Source organism: Rhinolophus sinicus, chromosome 16 (assembly GCF_057876585.1).
Source record: "Rhinolophus sinicus isolate RSI-liver-muscle chromosome 16, RSI-T2T, whole genome shotgun sequence".
Taxonomy (NCBI): domain Eukaryota; kingdom Metazoa; phylum Chordata; class Mammalia; order Chiroptera; family Rhinolophidae; genus Rhinolophus; species Rhinolophus sinicus.
The window spans coordinates 140,951,156-140,965,898 of record NC_142516.1 but is presented as its reverse complement, the minus strand read 5'-3'; the positions used below and the strand labels follow the sequence as shown (position 1 = coordinate 140,965,898).

The window sequence follows — 14,743 nt, the reverse complement described above, 5'->3', positions numbered from 1 at the left end:
AACAGGACTTTATTGGGGAACAGTGTGTATTTCCAGGCCTTTTTTTTTTTTTCAAGTCAAGTTGTTGTCCGCTCAGTCTTAGTTGTGGAGGGTGCCGTTCAGCTTCAAGTTGTTGTCCTTTCAGTCTTAGTTGTGGAGGGCGCAGCTCAGCTCCAGGTCCAGTTGCCAGTTGCTAGTTGCAGGGGGCACAGCCCACCATCCCTTGCGGGAATCAAACTGGCAACCTTGTGGTTGAGAGGATGCACTCCAACCAACTGAGCCATCCGGGAGCTCAGCCGCAGCTCAGCTCAAGGTGCCGTGTTCAATTTTAGTTGCAGGGGGCGCTGCCCACCATCCCTTGCGGGACTCGAGGAATTGAACTGGCAACCTTGTGGTTGAGAGCCCATGTGCTCCAACCAACTGAGCCATCTGGGAGCCAGCTCAGCTCAAGGTGCCCTGTTCAATCTTAGTTGCAGGGGGCAGAGCCCACCATCCCTTGCGGGACTCAAGGAGTTGAACTGGCAACCTTGTGGTTGAGAGCCCACTGGCCCATGTGGGAATTGAACCAGCAGCCTTCGGAGTTAGGAGCATGGAGCTCTAACTGAACTGCCTGAGCCACCGGGCCGGCCAACTTTTAGGATTTTTGATTTATATATTTTAATGGAATTAGTAGTAGCAATTTTAGTTCAAGATTATAAAAGAATAATACTAGTGGCATTTATTTTACCAGTTTTCTGAAAATTTTGAAGTTCCTAAGTATTGTTTGGGGTATAGTTATAACTAGTTTTGTGCCTTATCGCTGTTCCCCCAGACAATGAATGGCCGAGACACCAGAAGTGGGGAACAGGAGCAGATGTGGTGGCCATTGCTCGTCTTTCATACATTCCCTCCCTTCTGGTGAGGGCTTACTTGTGCCGGATCCCGGCTGGGTCTGCAGGTTCTCAGGAAAAGAAAGACTGATCACCAAGCCTGGATTGGTGTTAAAACTAATGTTATATTAATAACATTGGATGCATATTAATGAAACAATAATATTTGATGCAATGAGTCATTAATAGTCACATAAATGACTGTCATTAATATTCTTAGCATAGCCATGTTTTAACAGTTTTTCCTTTTTATTTCTCCAGTATCCACAGTAATTTTCTATGCTGAAAATGGGCTCTAAACGTTCTATGGTTTAGTATGTACATTGTTTCCTTATATCTTTAAAAAGTTGCAATATGTTTCTTGATATTCAGCAATCTCAATTTCATCTATCCCCACATCAGATCTCCTTACACCACCTTCCCTATAAACCCCCTTCTCCCTCCCACAAGATACAGAGCATTGGCTCATCTACCTAGAAGAATTATGGGGAAAAGACCTCCAGCAGGGTTTCTGAACCAGCTGTGTCTCTGCAGAGCAAACACACTGAGTTACAAAAGGCAAGACAGACCAACGTATGGGATTACAGGGAGGATGATAGATCAGGAATCTGGGAGTATCTGAAAGAAACAGATATGGCCAAAAATGGCAGTAGAGCCCAACATTTCCCATAACATCCTTCATCCTCCACATGTCCTTGCATGCTCCACCGTAACGTATGCCAATTACGTGAAGCTGGAGTCAGGGAGAAAGGAGCATCAGTGTCTCTAGGTTTCCTAGATTAGACTGAACAGAGTGTGAGAAGCCCATCCACAGGGCACAGGGAGGTGAGGATTCAGGAGTTAGGCAGGATACCCTCCTTAAGTTAAAATCAAGTACTTACCCCCCAGCCATGCTGCAGCTCTGCCCAGACTCAAGCTGACTGTATCTAACCTGTCTACCAGGGCTCCAAATTTTTCATGAATCCCGTTTGCGATCCAAAGTCTACAAGTGGAGAAAATGGTGGTTTCATGAAATGATAGAAGAAATTAGAAAAACAGGGGCCTTTTTCTGCTTATTTTATTTTGTTTTCTGTTGGCATATGATTTTTTCAGTTTATTTGGGTTTTATCATCCAAGTGTACCATAGCGTTTGGAAGGCTTGTCTTTCTGTGTTATCCAATTAATTCTGAAAACGTGTGCAAAGATTTCAGAGGCACACAGGTAAACCATATAATCCCAATTTTATATTTAGAAAGATATTTTTCTTCATTTGTGATTCAAAAACAGCCATGAAAGTGTTGTACTAAAGTGTTGTGCAATATTAAAAGTTACGGTAATAAAGTGTATACATTAGGGCAAGTTCCCCATGCCTTCCTTTACCAAATAATTAAGTAATGTCACTGGATAGCATTAATATATTAGCATTATGATATGATGGGTCACATTGTTAAAGTGTTTTGTGATGGGTTTATTTACTCTATCAAAATGAGACAACATTGGTAATTTGGTATTATTTAAAAATAATCAAATACACCCCTTTCAAAATCACAAATCAGTTTTTCCTCATTTTCTACTATAGAGTTTTAAGATACGTAGTAGTTAATTAGGGTAAAAGTCTTGTTGCATATCTCCATTAACTTACAATTGGTATAAAGAAATTATAAACCGCTGATATCTGTAAAATATTCCCATTTCTATTTGGATAGTTCCTACTTGATGTTCTATCAATTAACATAAACCCATATGCTCCTGTATATCAATTGATTGATAGATATCAACAATAGATTTACACACATCTACAGAGGGTGCCAAAAAAATGTCTACATATTTGAAGATAACATGTCTTAAAATGTGTTTTTGTTTTTCTGGCAGCCCTGGTGTCTGCCCCTTCCATAATCAGTGCTATGTCTTTGCCTGCCTTCCTTCCTTCCTTCCTTCCTTCCTTCCTTCCTTCCTTCCTTCCTTCCTCCCTCCCTCCCTCCCTCCCTCCCTCCCTCCCTCCCTCCCTCCCTCCCTCCCTTCCTTCCTTCCTTCTTTCTTCCTTCCATTGGTGTCTCTTTTGCTCCAGTTACTGCAGTTTGAAACTTTGCAGACATCTCTCTTTCTCCACTTTTGACTCCATTTTCTTCCATTCAGTGAATATTTTGTTTACAGAGGATTGGCTGACTTGCAGGAATTTTTGTCCTTCATGTTAAGCACAACACATATGGAACAAATACCATCAAGTGTTTTTGAAATTTGAAAATGTACTATTTTAAAATAAATAATATGTAATAAATATTTAGTATAATGTAAAAGTTGAAACCTTTCTTCTGCTTGTGGAAATAAGCTATATATTCATGACAGAAGAAAACGATGTGCTAAAGGGATGTATCTTTTAGCAGGAAGAAAAACAAGATCATCATAGACTTATATGTTATACGAATCACTTGGTAGCCTTTGATGGAAAATCAACTCATAATGGTTTAAGTCCAAAGGGAATTTATTGGCTCATGTCTGGAAAATGGCCCTTAGACCCAGAAAGTCTAAATTCAGTTGGCTTCAGGTACTGCTGGAATTGGGATATGGGCATTTAACTGATATTGTTTTCTCTGTCTCTGTTCTCTCTCTCTCTCTCTCTTTCACTTTTCCTCTCTGTTTCTGCCTCTCAATGTGTCTTTTTCCTCCATCTCATAAGATAACAAGGTTTGATAGCACACACCTGCATTTTAGTGGATGAATATTAAAACAGTAAGATAGGGTCTTTTTTTTTTTTTAATCTCCCAGGGTCCATCTATCGAATTTCATGGAAGGATCCTGAATTGTCCCTACTAAGTTCATATCCCCACACTAGGACCAGTCATTGATCCTCAGTATATGGGCCATTATGATGGGTTCAACCTAGGTCACATTGCCAATCCTGTGACCAATTGAATTGGGCAACCTTTTAATACCCCCACTCGGACTACATGAAGTGAGAGGAGAGGTGATGCCCAGAAGGAGGATTGTCATAGAAGAAATAATGGGCCACTGCAGGTGGTTAATGATACATTCAGATTCCAGGTAATGGAGTAGCAGGAAGACAGGAATAAAGATGGAAGGTATGGAAAAGGCTGGTTTGTTTGGGGCACTAATTAGTAATCTTCAATGGGCAAGGTGGAGCCCATTAATGATGGGCTTGTAGATTTTGACTAGTTTTATTTGCTATCCCATTATTCTGGGTTGCTATTAAGACAAATGTATTTCTGAAAAGTCTGTCTAGCAGAGTTGAGTGGTGAGAGACTAAAGCCAAGGGTGCTTAATGCAATAATTAAGACTTGAGATAAGGAGAGTCTTTATATTACACATAGGGGTATTTACCTGTGAATTGTGGTCTTTGTTTTTTGTTTTTTTTCTTTTCTAGTTTATTGGGGTGACAATGGTTAGTAAGGTTACATAGTTTTCAGGTGTACAATTGTGTAATACATCATCTATATATCACCTTGAGTGTTCACCACCCACAGTCAGTTCTCTTTCCATCACCATATATTGGATCTCCTCTTCCCTCTTCTATCATCCCCCCTCCCCTCTTACCACCTGGTAACCACTAAACTATTGTTTCTTTATTTGTTTATTTTGTTCCTTTGTTGCTTTCAGTTTTATATACCATATATGAGTGAAGTCATATGGTTCTCGACTTTTTGTGACTTATTTCTCTTAGCATAATAATCTCACGATGCATCCATTCTGTCACAAATGGTCCTATTTCATCTTTTCTTATGGCAGAATCATATTCCGTTGTGTATCTATACCACAACTTCTTTATCCATTCCTCTATTGAAGGACACTTTCGTTGTTTCCATATCTTGGTCATTGTAAATAAAACTGCAATTAACATCGGAGCACATATATATTTATGGATAAATATTTTCAGATTTTTTTTGGGGTAGATAGGAGAGGGATTGCTGGGTCATAACGTATTTCTATTCTTAATTTTTTGAGGAACCTCCACACTGCCTTCCATAATAGCTGCACCAATCTATATTGCCACCAACAGTGTTATGAGGGTTCCTTTTTTTCCACAGCATCTCCAACACTTGTTATTATGTGTCTTGTTGATGATAGCCATTCTATCCAGTGTGAAATGATATCTCATTGTGGTTTTCATTTGCATTTCTCTAATGATTAGTGATGTTGAGCATCTTCTCATCTGTCTATTCAGGTCCTCTGCCCATTTTTTAATTGGATTGTTTGTCTTTTTGTTGTTGAGTTGTATGAGTTCCTTGTCTATTTTGAATATTAGGCCCTTATCAGAGGCATTATTTGCAAAAATCTTCTCCCATTTGGTTGGTTGCCTCTTTATTTTGTCAATGGTTTATTTTGCTGTGCAGAAGCTTTTTAGTTTGATATATTCCCATTAATTTATTTTAGCTTTTACTTCCCTTGCCTTTAGAGTCAAATTCATAAAATGCTCTTTGAACCCAAGGTCCATAAGCTTAATACCTATGTTTTCTTCTATGCAGTTTATTGCTTCAGGTCTTATGTTTACGTCTTTGATCCATTTTGAATTAATTTTGGTACACGGTGACAGATAGAAGTCTAGTTTCATTCTTTTGCACATGGATTTCCTATTCTCAGCATCATTCATTGAAGACGCTGTCTTTTCTCCATTGTATGTTTTTGGCTTCTTTGTTGAAATTTGTCTGTCCATATTTATGTGGGTTTATTTCTGGTTCTCAATTCTATTCCATTTGTCTGTGTGTCTATTTTTCTGCCAATCCCATACTATTTTGATTATTGTTGCCCTGTAGTACATGCTAAAGTCAGGAAGTGTGATACCTACAGCATTATTCTTTTTTCTTAGGATTGCTTTGGCTGTTAGAGGTCTTTTGTGGTTTCCAACAAATCTGATAATTTTTTGGTTCTATTTCTTTAACATAAGCCTTTGGAGTTTCGATGGGGATTGCATTAAATCTGTATATTCCTTAGGGCAATATGGCCATTTGAACTATGTTGATTCTTCCAATCCATGAACATGGAATGTCTTTCCATTTCTTTGTGTCTTCTTCAGTTTCTTTTAAAACTGTCTTACAGTTTTCATTGTATAGATCCTCACATCCTTGGTTAAGTTTATTCCTAGGTATTTTATTCCTTTTGTTGCAATTGCAAAATGATTTTTTTTCAAATTTCTTTTTCTGAGATTTCATTGTTAGTATATAGGAATGCAATGGACTTTTGTACATTGATTTTGTAGATAGCAACTTCACTGTATTCATTTATTGTTTCTAATAGCTTTTTGGTGGAGTCTTTAGAGTTTTCTATATATAGCATCATGTCATCTGCAAAAAGTGACAATTTAGCTTCTTCATTTCCAATTCAGATGCCTTTTATTTCTTTCTCTTGCCTGATTGCTCTGACTAGAACTTCCAACACTATGGTGAATAGCAGTGGCGATAGGGGACAGCCTTGTCTTGTTCCTGAACACAGAGCAAAGGGCTTCAGTTTTTCACTGTTAATTATGATATTAGCTGAGGGTTTGTCATATATGACCTTTATTATGTTAAGGTATTTTCCTTCTATACCCATTTTATTAAGTGTTTTAATCATAAATGGATGTTATATGTTGTCAAATGCTTTTTCTGCCTCTATTGATATAATCATATGATTTTTGTCTTTTATTTTGTTTATGTAATGTATCACATTGATGGATTTGTGTATGTTGAGACTGTTTTAATTGCACAGTATTGCCCTCTCTTGGAAGGGCCAGGGCAGCAATTGCGGTTCTTAATCTTGGAGTTACCCAGTAGTGGGAGCATAGCATTTAGGAGAGCAGGGTCAATCAGAAAAAGACAGGGTTGATTTCAGCAATGTGGCATGCCATCCCAAGCATCTGAGAATAGCCATTAGTAGGCAGTTCTGATCTTAAAGGGGCTGGACTTCCCTAGGGTAATTCTCATTGAGTATGTATCTGATACAATGACAGCTAGCTATTATCCACAGGAGGGGCTCCAAATCACCAGGCTCCGCAGATTCTGAATGTAGCTGGGTTGTCTTTGAAGAGGAACCTGGTTATTCAGTGCTCTACATATATGAAGGTAAATCGTTGTGTTGGGCATTAGTCATGGGCATGATTTTGGAACCATCTGTGATGCAGGACAGAGCACCCATATCATGGTACCCTCCATCCACCGTAGATTTGATTAGACATGTGTGTCCACTTGGATAATGAACCAAGAACATCAATTCAGGGAAAGATATTGTTACCCTAAAACAAATCCTGGGAAGAATTAAGATTGTAAATCTATATCCACTGAAAAGCTATGTAGCATAATCAAATCACTTGTTACTGGAAAAATATTGTAAGGGAAATATTAAATGTAGAAAAGTATAGATTGATATGTAAAAATAAATCTACTTTAAGGTATGCAGTAGTTTTGTGTCACGTGTATTTGTTTTATTTCCATTTTAATTTAAAAAGTATAACATTTTTTTCTTTTTTTTAAATTTATTGGGGTGACAATTGTTAGTAAAATTACATAGATTTCAGGTGTACAATTCTGTATTACATCATCTATAAATCCCATTGTGTGTTCACCACCCAGAGTCAGTTCTCCTTCTATCACCATGTACTTGATCCCCCTTACCCTCATCTCCCACCCCCCACCTCCCTTACCCTCTGGTAACCACTAAACTATTGTCTGTGTCTATGAGTTTTTGTTTCTCATTTGTTTGTCTTGTTCTTTTGTTGTTTTTGGTTTATATACCACATATCAGTGAAATCATATGATTCTCTGCTTTTTCTGTCTGACTTATTTCGTGAAAAGTATAACATTTTTCGCATTCATTAGAGAAGTGTGCCCTAACAGTTGGATAGAAACCCAAGAAATGGTCACTTAATACACAAGTTAAATATAAAGACAGTAAAGTAGTGAGATGAAAAATATTATTGATTTTCTTAAGAAAAATTTAAATTATTTAAGTTTACTTCTCCATCTTTCATGTTGTACTCTTTTTTGCTCTATAAATAGGGACATGGACTTGTAGCTTTATTACAAGGATGTTAAAATCTAGCAAGTTTTAAAGACTTTAACGCTTAAGAAGGTCTTTTTAAAGCTCTGGGGGAGTATGTTGAAATTGATTATACTCTTGTCTTTGAAAATCCTCACTCTGCCTTTGTTTCATTGTCATTGTATAAGCAGTAAAAATAACTCTGGAAGCACATTATAACAATTGGTTCTGAGAATAAAACTTCTGCCAGGAGAGTTGTTTCATGTGTAGATGAGAGAGAGAGAGAGAGAGAGAGAGAGAGAGAGAGAGAGAGAGAGAGAGAGAGGTAACTGTGCTAATTTCCTTCCCAAAGGGCTAACTTCTAGTCTCTCAGAGTTCATAGCAAACATACTTATAAAGTGGGAAAGGCAATATCTTTGTAACTACATTTTTCATTAAATGCTTAAATTATGAAGGTATGTTTTTAGAACCCCTGTGATGCAGCCCCTTGTGTCTTATTCTCTCCCCTCACCCACTTTTTTAATGTGGCAAAACACATACCATTAACTAGCTTAACCATTATTTAATGTATAGTTCAGTAGTGTTAAGCATATTGACATTGTATTGACACAGATATCCAGAACTTTTTCATCTTTAAAATAGGATACTCTATACGCATTAAACAACAACTCCTCATTTCTCCCTCTCTCCAGTCCCTGGTGACCACCATTCTAAGTTGTTTCTATAGATTTTACTACTTTAGACACTTCATATAAGTAGCATATACAGCACTTGTCTTATGTCATTCAGCATGTCCTCAGCATTCATGCATGTCATAGCATGTGATAGGATTTCCTTCCTTTTTAAAGCTGAATAATATTCCATTGTGTGTATGTACCACATTTTGTTTATCCAATCATCCATTGGTGACACTTAGGTTGCCTCCACCTCTTGGCCACTGTGAACTATGCTACAATGAACATAAGTGGGCAAATATCTCTTTGAGATCTTGCTTTCAGTTCTTTCAGATAGATACTTAGAAGTGGAGTTCTTGGGTCCTATGGTAGTTCTGTTTTTAATTTTTTGAAGAGCATCCATATGGTTACCATAGTGGTTGCACCTTTTTACAATCCCAACAAAGCAAAAGGATTCTCAAAACTTATTTTCTGAGGGTTTCTTTTTCTTTTTTTTTTCTTCTTTTTTTTTTTTTTGTGATAGCCATTCTAATGGGTGTGAGGTAGGTGTTGGCTTATTGTGGTTTTGATGTGCATTTTGCTGATGGTTAGTGATTCAGAGCATCTTTTTATGTACTTGTTGGGCATTTGTATATCACCTTTGGAGAAATGTCTATTCAAATCTTTTCCCCAACTTTAAGTATGGTTATTTGATATTTTTACTGTTGAATTGTAAGAGTTCTTTATATTTTGGATATTAACCACTTATCAAATGTATAATTTACAAATATTTTCCATCATTCCATAGGTTGCCTTTTTACTTTGTTGACTGTGTTCTTTGATGCACAAAAGTTTTTAAGGTAGTCAAATTTGTCTATTTTTGCTTTTTTGTAGCCTGTGCTTTTGGTGTCTTATCTAAGAAATCATTGTCAAATCCAATGTTATAAAGCTTCTATGCTTTCTTTTATGGGTTTTATAGTTTTAGGTATTATGTTTAGGTCTTTAAGCCATTTTCAGTTAATTTTTGTGTTTGATTTAAGATAAGGCTCTAACTTCATTCTTTTGCATGTGTATCTTATTATTTTTTGTGTTGTTATTATTTCTGGTTTGGAAAACCTACATCATGAGGCATGTTTGATCTGTATAGAGTTTACATCTATGAAAAAAATGATTTCCTTTGTTGTAAACCATGATAATTAATAGAAACTTAAAGTAAATACGTATAATCTTATAAGGCATAAATTGTGTCCCTTAGAAGCAAAGTCTGAGAGGGGGATTCAGGCGCACATGATGATGTCTTGAGGGAACGTTCATCAGGGAAAACATGAGGGACGGAGTCATGGAGGAAGGGAAGCAAGACATCTAATGGAAAAGAACAGAAAGACAATGTGGTCTTGGGTAAAGTCTAAACTCATCCTAAGTCACTTTGCTCTGGGGTATAAATCATATCATAGAGTTTTCTCTCCTTGAGTCAACGGGGCATGTTTTATGTCTCTATATAGGTCATTCATTAACTATAGCTCATGGATGTTGGTAGAACCTTCCGCTCCTTGGGAGACTGAATGGGGCAGGGAATTCTCCAGAGAAGGGAGCAGCTTTGTGTCCTTATAAGCTGATAATACTCCAAGCAGCTGGGGATGGGTACACTAGGCAATAAAGGGGTTCTGGGCAGGGTATCAGGAGTATCTACCTAATATACAGAAATTTTAGGTCTTTGATAGCATCCCCTAAATTGCAAGTATATGTTGATAGAATTAAAATACAATTCATCCTTATAGATTCAAATAAATATACATTCTTCTTGTTTATAAATGATAAGATGTTTTTATTTCCTTCATAGGGAAAATTGTAACATTTTTATTTCATTGTGTGATTCAGTTTTTCTTTTGGAAAATAGGCAATAAGATTTTTATTTCTACTTATGACCCGAATAGAAATGGGTTGATCTTTCATCAGAATGTGCTTCATTCCCAGCATTTATTTCCCCTATTCTGCTGCATTTTCTTTATTTCATGCTGCAGGTCTACTTCAAGGGTCATGCAGCAAATGGTTTATAAATAAAATCAGTCTATGAATACTGTCATCACATTAAGAGACAGAATCGCTGGATTCTCTCATTAGGTAAAGAGCTCGCATTGTTGGATTCCATGCGTTGGTATTATTTATGGGATACCTGACATGTACCTTGCTCCGATTAGCATTACTATGCTACTCACTATAAAAATGCCGAAGGGTAGACTGCCGAAGATACTAGGGTCACCACTTTCCAAAGACTGAGTTGTCACCCAACCCATTGACTTCATCACAGCTTTCTTCCAGGTAGCATAACGAATTTCACTTTCTTCAGCATTGATCTGGGGTTCAAACCGCTCCATCGTGACAGCTGCCAAATCCTCAGGTTCGAGACTCCAAACACCGACTCCTTCTGCAGCCCCTGCTGCCATGGCGGCTCCCAAGGCAGTAGTTTCCGGCATCGCCGGCTTCACTACTGGGACATACAGAATGTCTGCTTGTAGCTGCATAAGAATTTTGTTGTTGGTCATTCCTCCGTCTACCTGCAGGTGACTGAGTGGAATTCCACAGTCACGGTTCATGGCATCCCATATCTCTCGGGTTTGGAAACAAACAGCTTCTAATGCAGCAAAAGCAATATGGCATTTATTGGTGAACTGAGTGAGACCACAGATTATCCCTCTTGCACTGGGGTCCCAGTAAGGTGCATATAGCCCTGAAAAGGCTGGGATGAAGTAGCAGCCATAAGAAGTACCTACTTCTTTAGCAAGTTTTTCAATTTCCTCTGAGGTCTTTATAATTCCAAGATTGTCTCTTAGCCAGCGACTAATAGCACCAGCTATAGCTACAGAACCTTCCAATGCATAATATACTGGTTTGTCTCTGCCAAGTTTGTAAGCCACTGTGGTCAGAAGGCCATGATCAGAAAATACACATTTATGGCCTGTATTACAAAGTAAGAAGCATCCTGTTCCGTACGTGTTTTTGGCTTGTCCATCCTGGAAGCACATTTGTCCCACCAATGCAGCAGACTGGTCTCCCAAACATCCAGATATTGGCACACCTTCCAAGGTCCCAGATTTCATTAGGCCATAGATCTCAGAACAACTCCGGATATTTGGAAGAATTTTCATCGGAATATCAAAAAAGTCACAGAGGTCTTTATCCCATTCCAAAGAATGAATATTGAAAAGCATCGTCCTGCTTGCATTGGTTACATCTGTACAGTGGACACCTCCATTGGCCCCTCCTGTCAAACTCCAAATAAGCCATGAATCGATGGTCCCAAAAAGGGCTGTATCTTCTTTAACAGCCTTTTGAATTTTTTTCACATTTTCAAGAAGCCAGTGAAGTTTCACCGCACTGAAGTAAGTGCTAAGTGGTAGGCCTGTCTTGGACTTGACAAAGTTATTATTTCCTGGAATTTTTTTACTAAGACTCTCAACGGTAGACTGGGTTCTTAGATCAAGCCATACCACAGCATTGTAGAGAGGCTCTCCAGTTAACTTGTCCCAGACTACAGTGGTTTCTCTCTGGTTACTGACACCAATAGCTTTTATGTTGGAAATATCAATATTGAGCTGTCCAAGTTTCTCACACGTTTTCTCTATGCACTCATAGACAGACTGCAGGATTTCCTTAGGGTCTTGTTCCACCCATCCTTCTCTTGGAAACTCTTGTTTTATTTCCACTTGATGGTGACTAAGTAGTTCGGCTGTTTTTGAATTGAAAACCAAAAAACGCGTGGAGCCGGTGCCCTGGTCCACTGCCCCTACCAATGGCGCCCAAACTGCTTTCTTCATGGCTGCCATGAAACCAGCTTCCGGTAAGCGGTAAGGGGGTGAACTCGGCCGGTTTCCCCGGTAACGAACGGTGAAGAGTGGGGGAGGTGCAGGCCGCGAGGACGGAGGGCAAGAGGTCTAGTCCGTTCCCAGCCTTTTGAGGTCTGTGTACTCTTGAAGGACAAAATATCCAATTTAAGAAATATTGGTCAAGCAAAACCATCACTTTATCCTAATTTTCTTGTCGTGTTTTCTTGTTGGTGCTCCATTGTGACAGTTGTTTCAGCACCAGATAGTAGGTTAACAACGTTCCAAGATAGATCACTCTGATACACCCACTTTTGGAGGGAACTCTTAGGCTTTCATCTGAAGTTTGCGATTCGCCTTGGCCTCAGCATGGGAAACCAACCTGACTGGTCTTGATGAGCCACATAATTATGTAGAAAGATTACTACATAATGCAGTTATTTTAAGAAACTGTCACCCTCTTTTCCTGAATGACTGTGCTACTTTACATTCCCACTAGCAACGTTGAGAGATCCAGTTTTTCCTCATCCTCACCAGTATTTGATATTGTCACAAATTTTAGTTTTATTTGAGCTCTTCAAACTTACGTAATGATACGTCATCGTGCTTTTAATTTGCATTTCTCTAATGGCTGGTGATGTTGAACACCTTCCCATGTGCTTGTTTGTCATCAGTATATGTCAGTGAAAGGTCTCTTCATGTCTTTTTCACATTTTTCTAATTGGATTGTTTGCGTTTTTACTGTTGAGTTTTGAGTTCCTCATATAGTCTACATGTGATTCTTTTGTCAGTTATGTGGTTTGCAAGAACTTCTCCCCAGTCTGTAGGTTTTATTTTTGTTCTTTTAATGGGGACTTTTACAGGGCAGAGATTTTAGTTTTGACAAAAATCTATTTTATCTTTTTTTTTTTTCTTTTGTGAACTGTGTTTTGGTGCCAAGCCTAAGAACACTACATCTCAAAGATTTTTCTCCTGCGTTCTAAAAGTGTTACGTTTTATGCTTTACATTTAAATCTATGATTCATTTTGGGTTCATTTTTGTGTAAGGTGTGAGGTTTAGGTTAGGGTTCATTTCTATTTATTTATTTATTTTTGATTATGGATGTCCAGCTGCTCCAGCATCATATACTGAGCAGTCTATTCTAATTGACTTGCTTTTGTCACAAACCAGTCGGCTGCTTTGTTTGTGTGTGGAACTGTTACTAGGTTCTCTATTCTGTTCCACAGATCTAAGTGTCTGTTCTTCCACCCGTACCAAAAATAGAAAATATTGAAGAGATATTGGTGAGATAGACTACTTTCTTCCAAAAATAAAGGAGAGGCTTATATACAAGTTGGTTTTTGTTATTCCGACTCTTTTTCATTGCATGCTAGATTATTTTGTATTTGTTTATCTTCATCTGCAATGTATTTCAAAAGGTTTCTAGAGTCCGTATGTTGGCTGTGAGAGAGATACATCTTAAATTTAACTAATTTTTTCAGTGTTACAACACTTATTATCTCTGTCAGAGTATGAAATGATATCTTCAGTTTTTTCTATGCATTAGTGAGGCTCTGCATCTATTGTTAGGTTTGAAAATATAGCTTTATATATAGTAAGGGGGGTGGGGGGTGGGAGATGAGGGTAAGGGAGATCGAATATATGGTGATGGAAGGAGAACTGACTCTGGGTGATGAACACACAATGGGATTTATAGATGATGTAATACAGAATTGTACACCTGAAATCTATATAATTTTACTAACAATTGTCACCCCAATAAATTTAATAAAAGAAAATTAAAAAAAAAAAGAAAATATAGCTTTCTTCTGTATATTGTGTATATTGACTTGTATTGAGCAAAATTCTGGACTAACTGTTCTAATAGCTGAGTCATATTTTGTTTTTCTTTGTAGATACCAGTGTTTACAATGTTAACTGATTTTTTTCCCTCTCCTACCCATATTGTATGGCTCTACTTTCTTTCTTTTTCTTGCTTATGCTGACTAAAACCTTCATTTTTGAGGTAGAATAGAAGCCTTTCTTTATTAAATTTGAAACAGAATCTAAAGTAGTGGCATACATTCATAGATGTTCTAAAGTAAGCCATCCTTGCATTTCATGGACAAACTGCGTACTCCTGGGTGCATTTTGCTAATATTCATGTAGGCTGTTTGTATGTATAGATTTATCTGTAACTCACTTTTTTGTGACGTCCTCATTTGGTTTTACTATCAAATTTACGTTAGTCTCCAAAAATAAGTTGAGATAATTTTCATCTTTTTCTATTCTCTATAATTGGGGGAAAGTGCAGGTTATCCATTCCCTAAAGGCCTGTAAAGTCATCTCAATCATGTTTTTATTTGTTTGTTTAGCTTTTTGTTTTTTTCTTTCATGATTAGATTAATAGTTTAATGTAATGATTAGAAATGTATTCAAGTCTTTTATTTCTTCAGTCTCTTTTAATGTTATGTTTTTCTAGATATTGTCCATTTC

At 37.6% G+C, this 14,743-nt stretch overlaps 1 protein-coding gene and 1 pseudogene across 3 annotated transcripts in view; one reads left to right on the top strand and one right to left on the bottom strand.

Annotated features, from left to right (window-relative positions):
• MYO16 (myosin XVI) overlaps positions 1–14,743 on the top strand; it is a 548,145-nt gene that overhangs the window by 127,364 nt on the left and 406,038 nt on the right. The gene's annotated exons all lie outside the window — the stretch shown is intronic.
• Positions 10,609–12,270, bottom strand: LOC109447070 (glycerol kinase pseudogene; annotated as a pseudogene).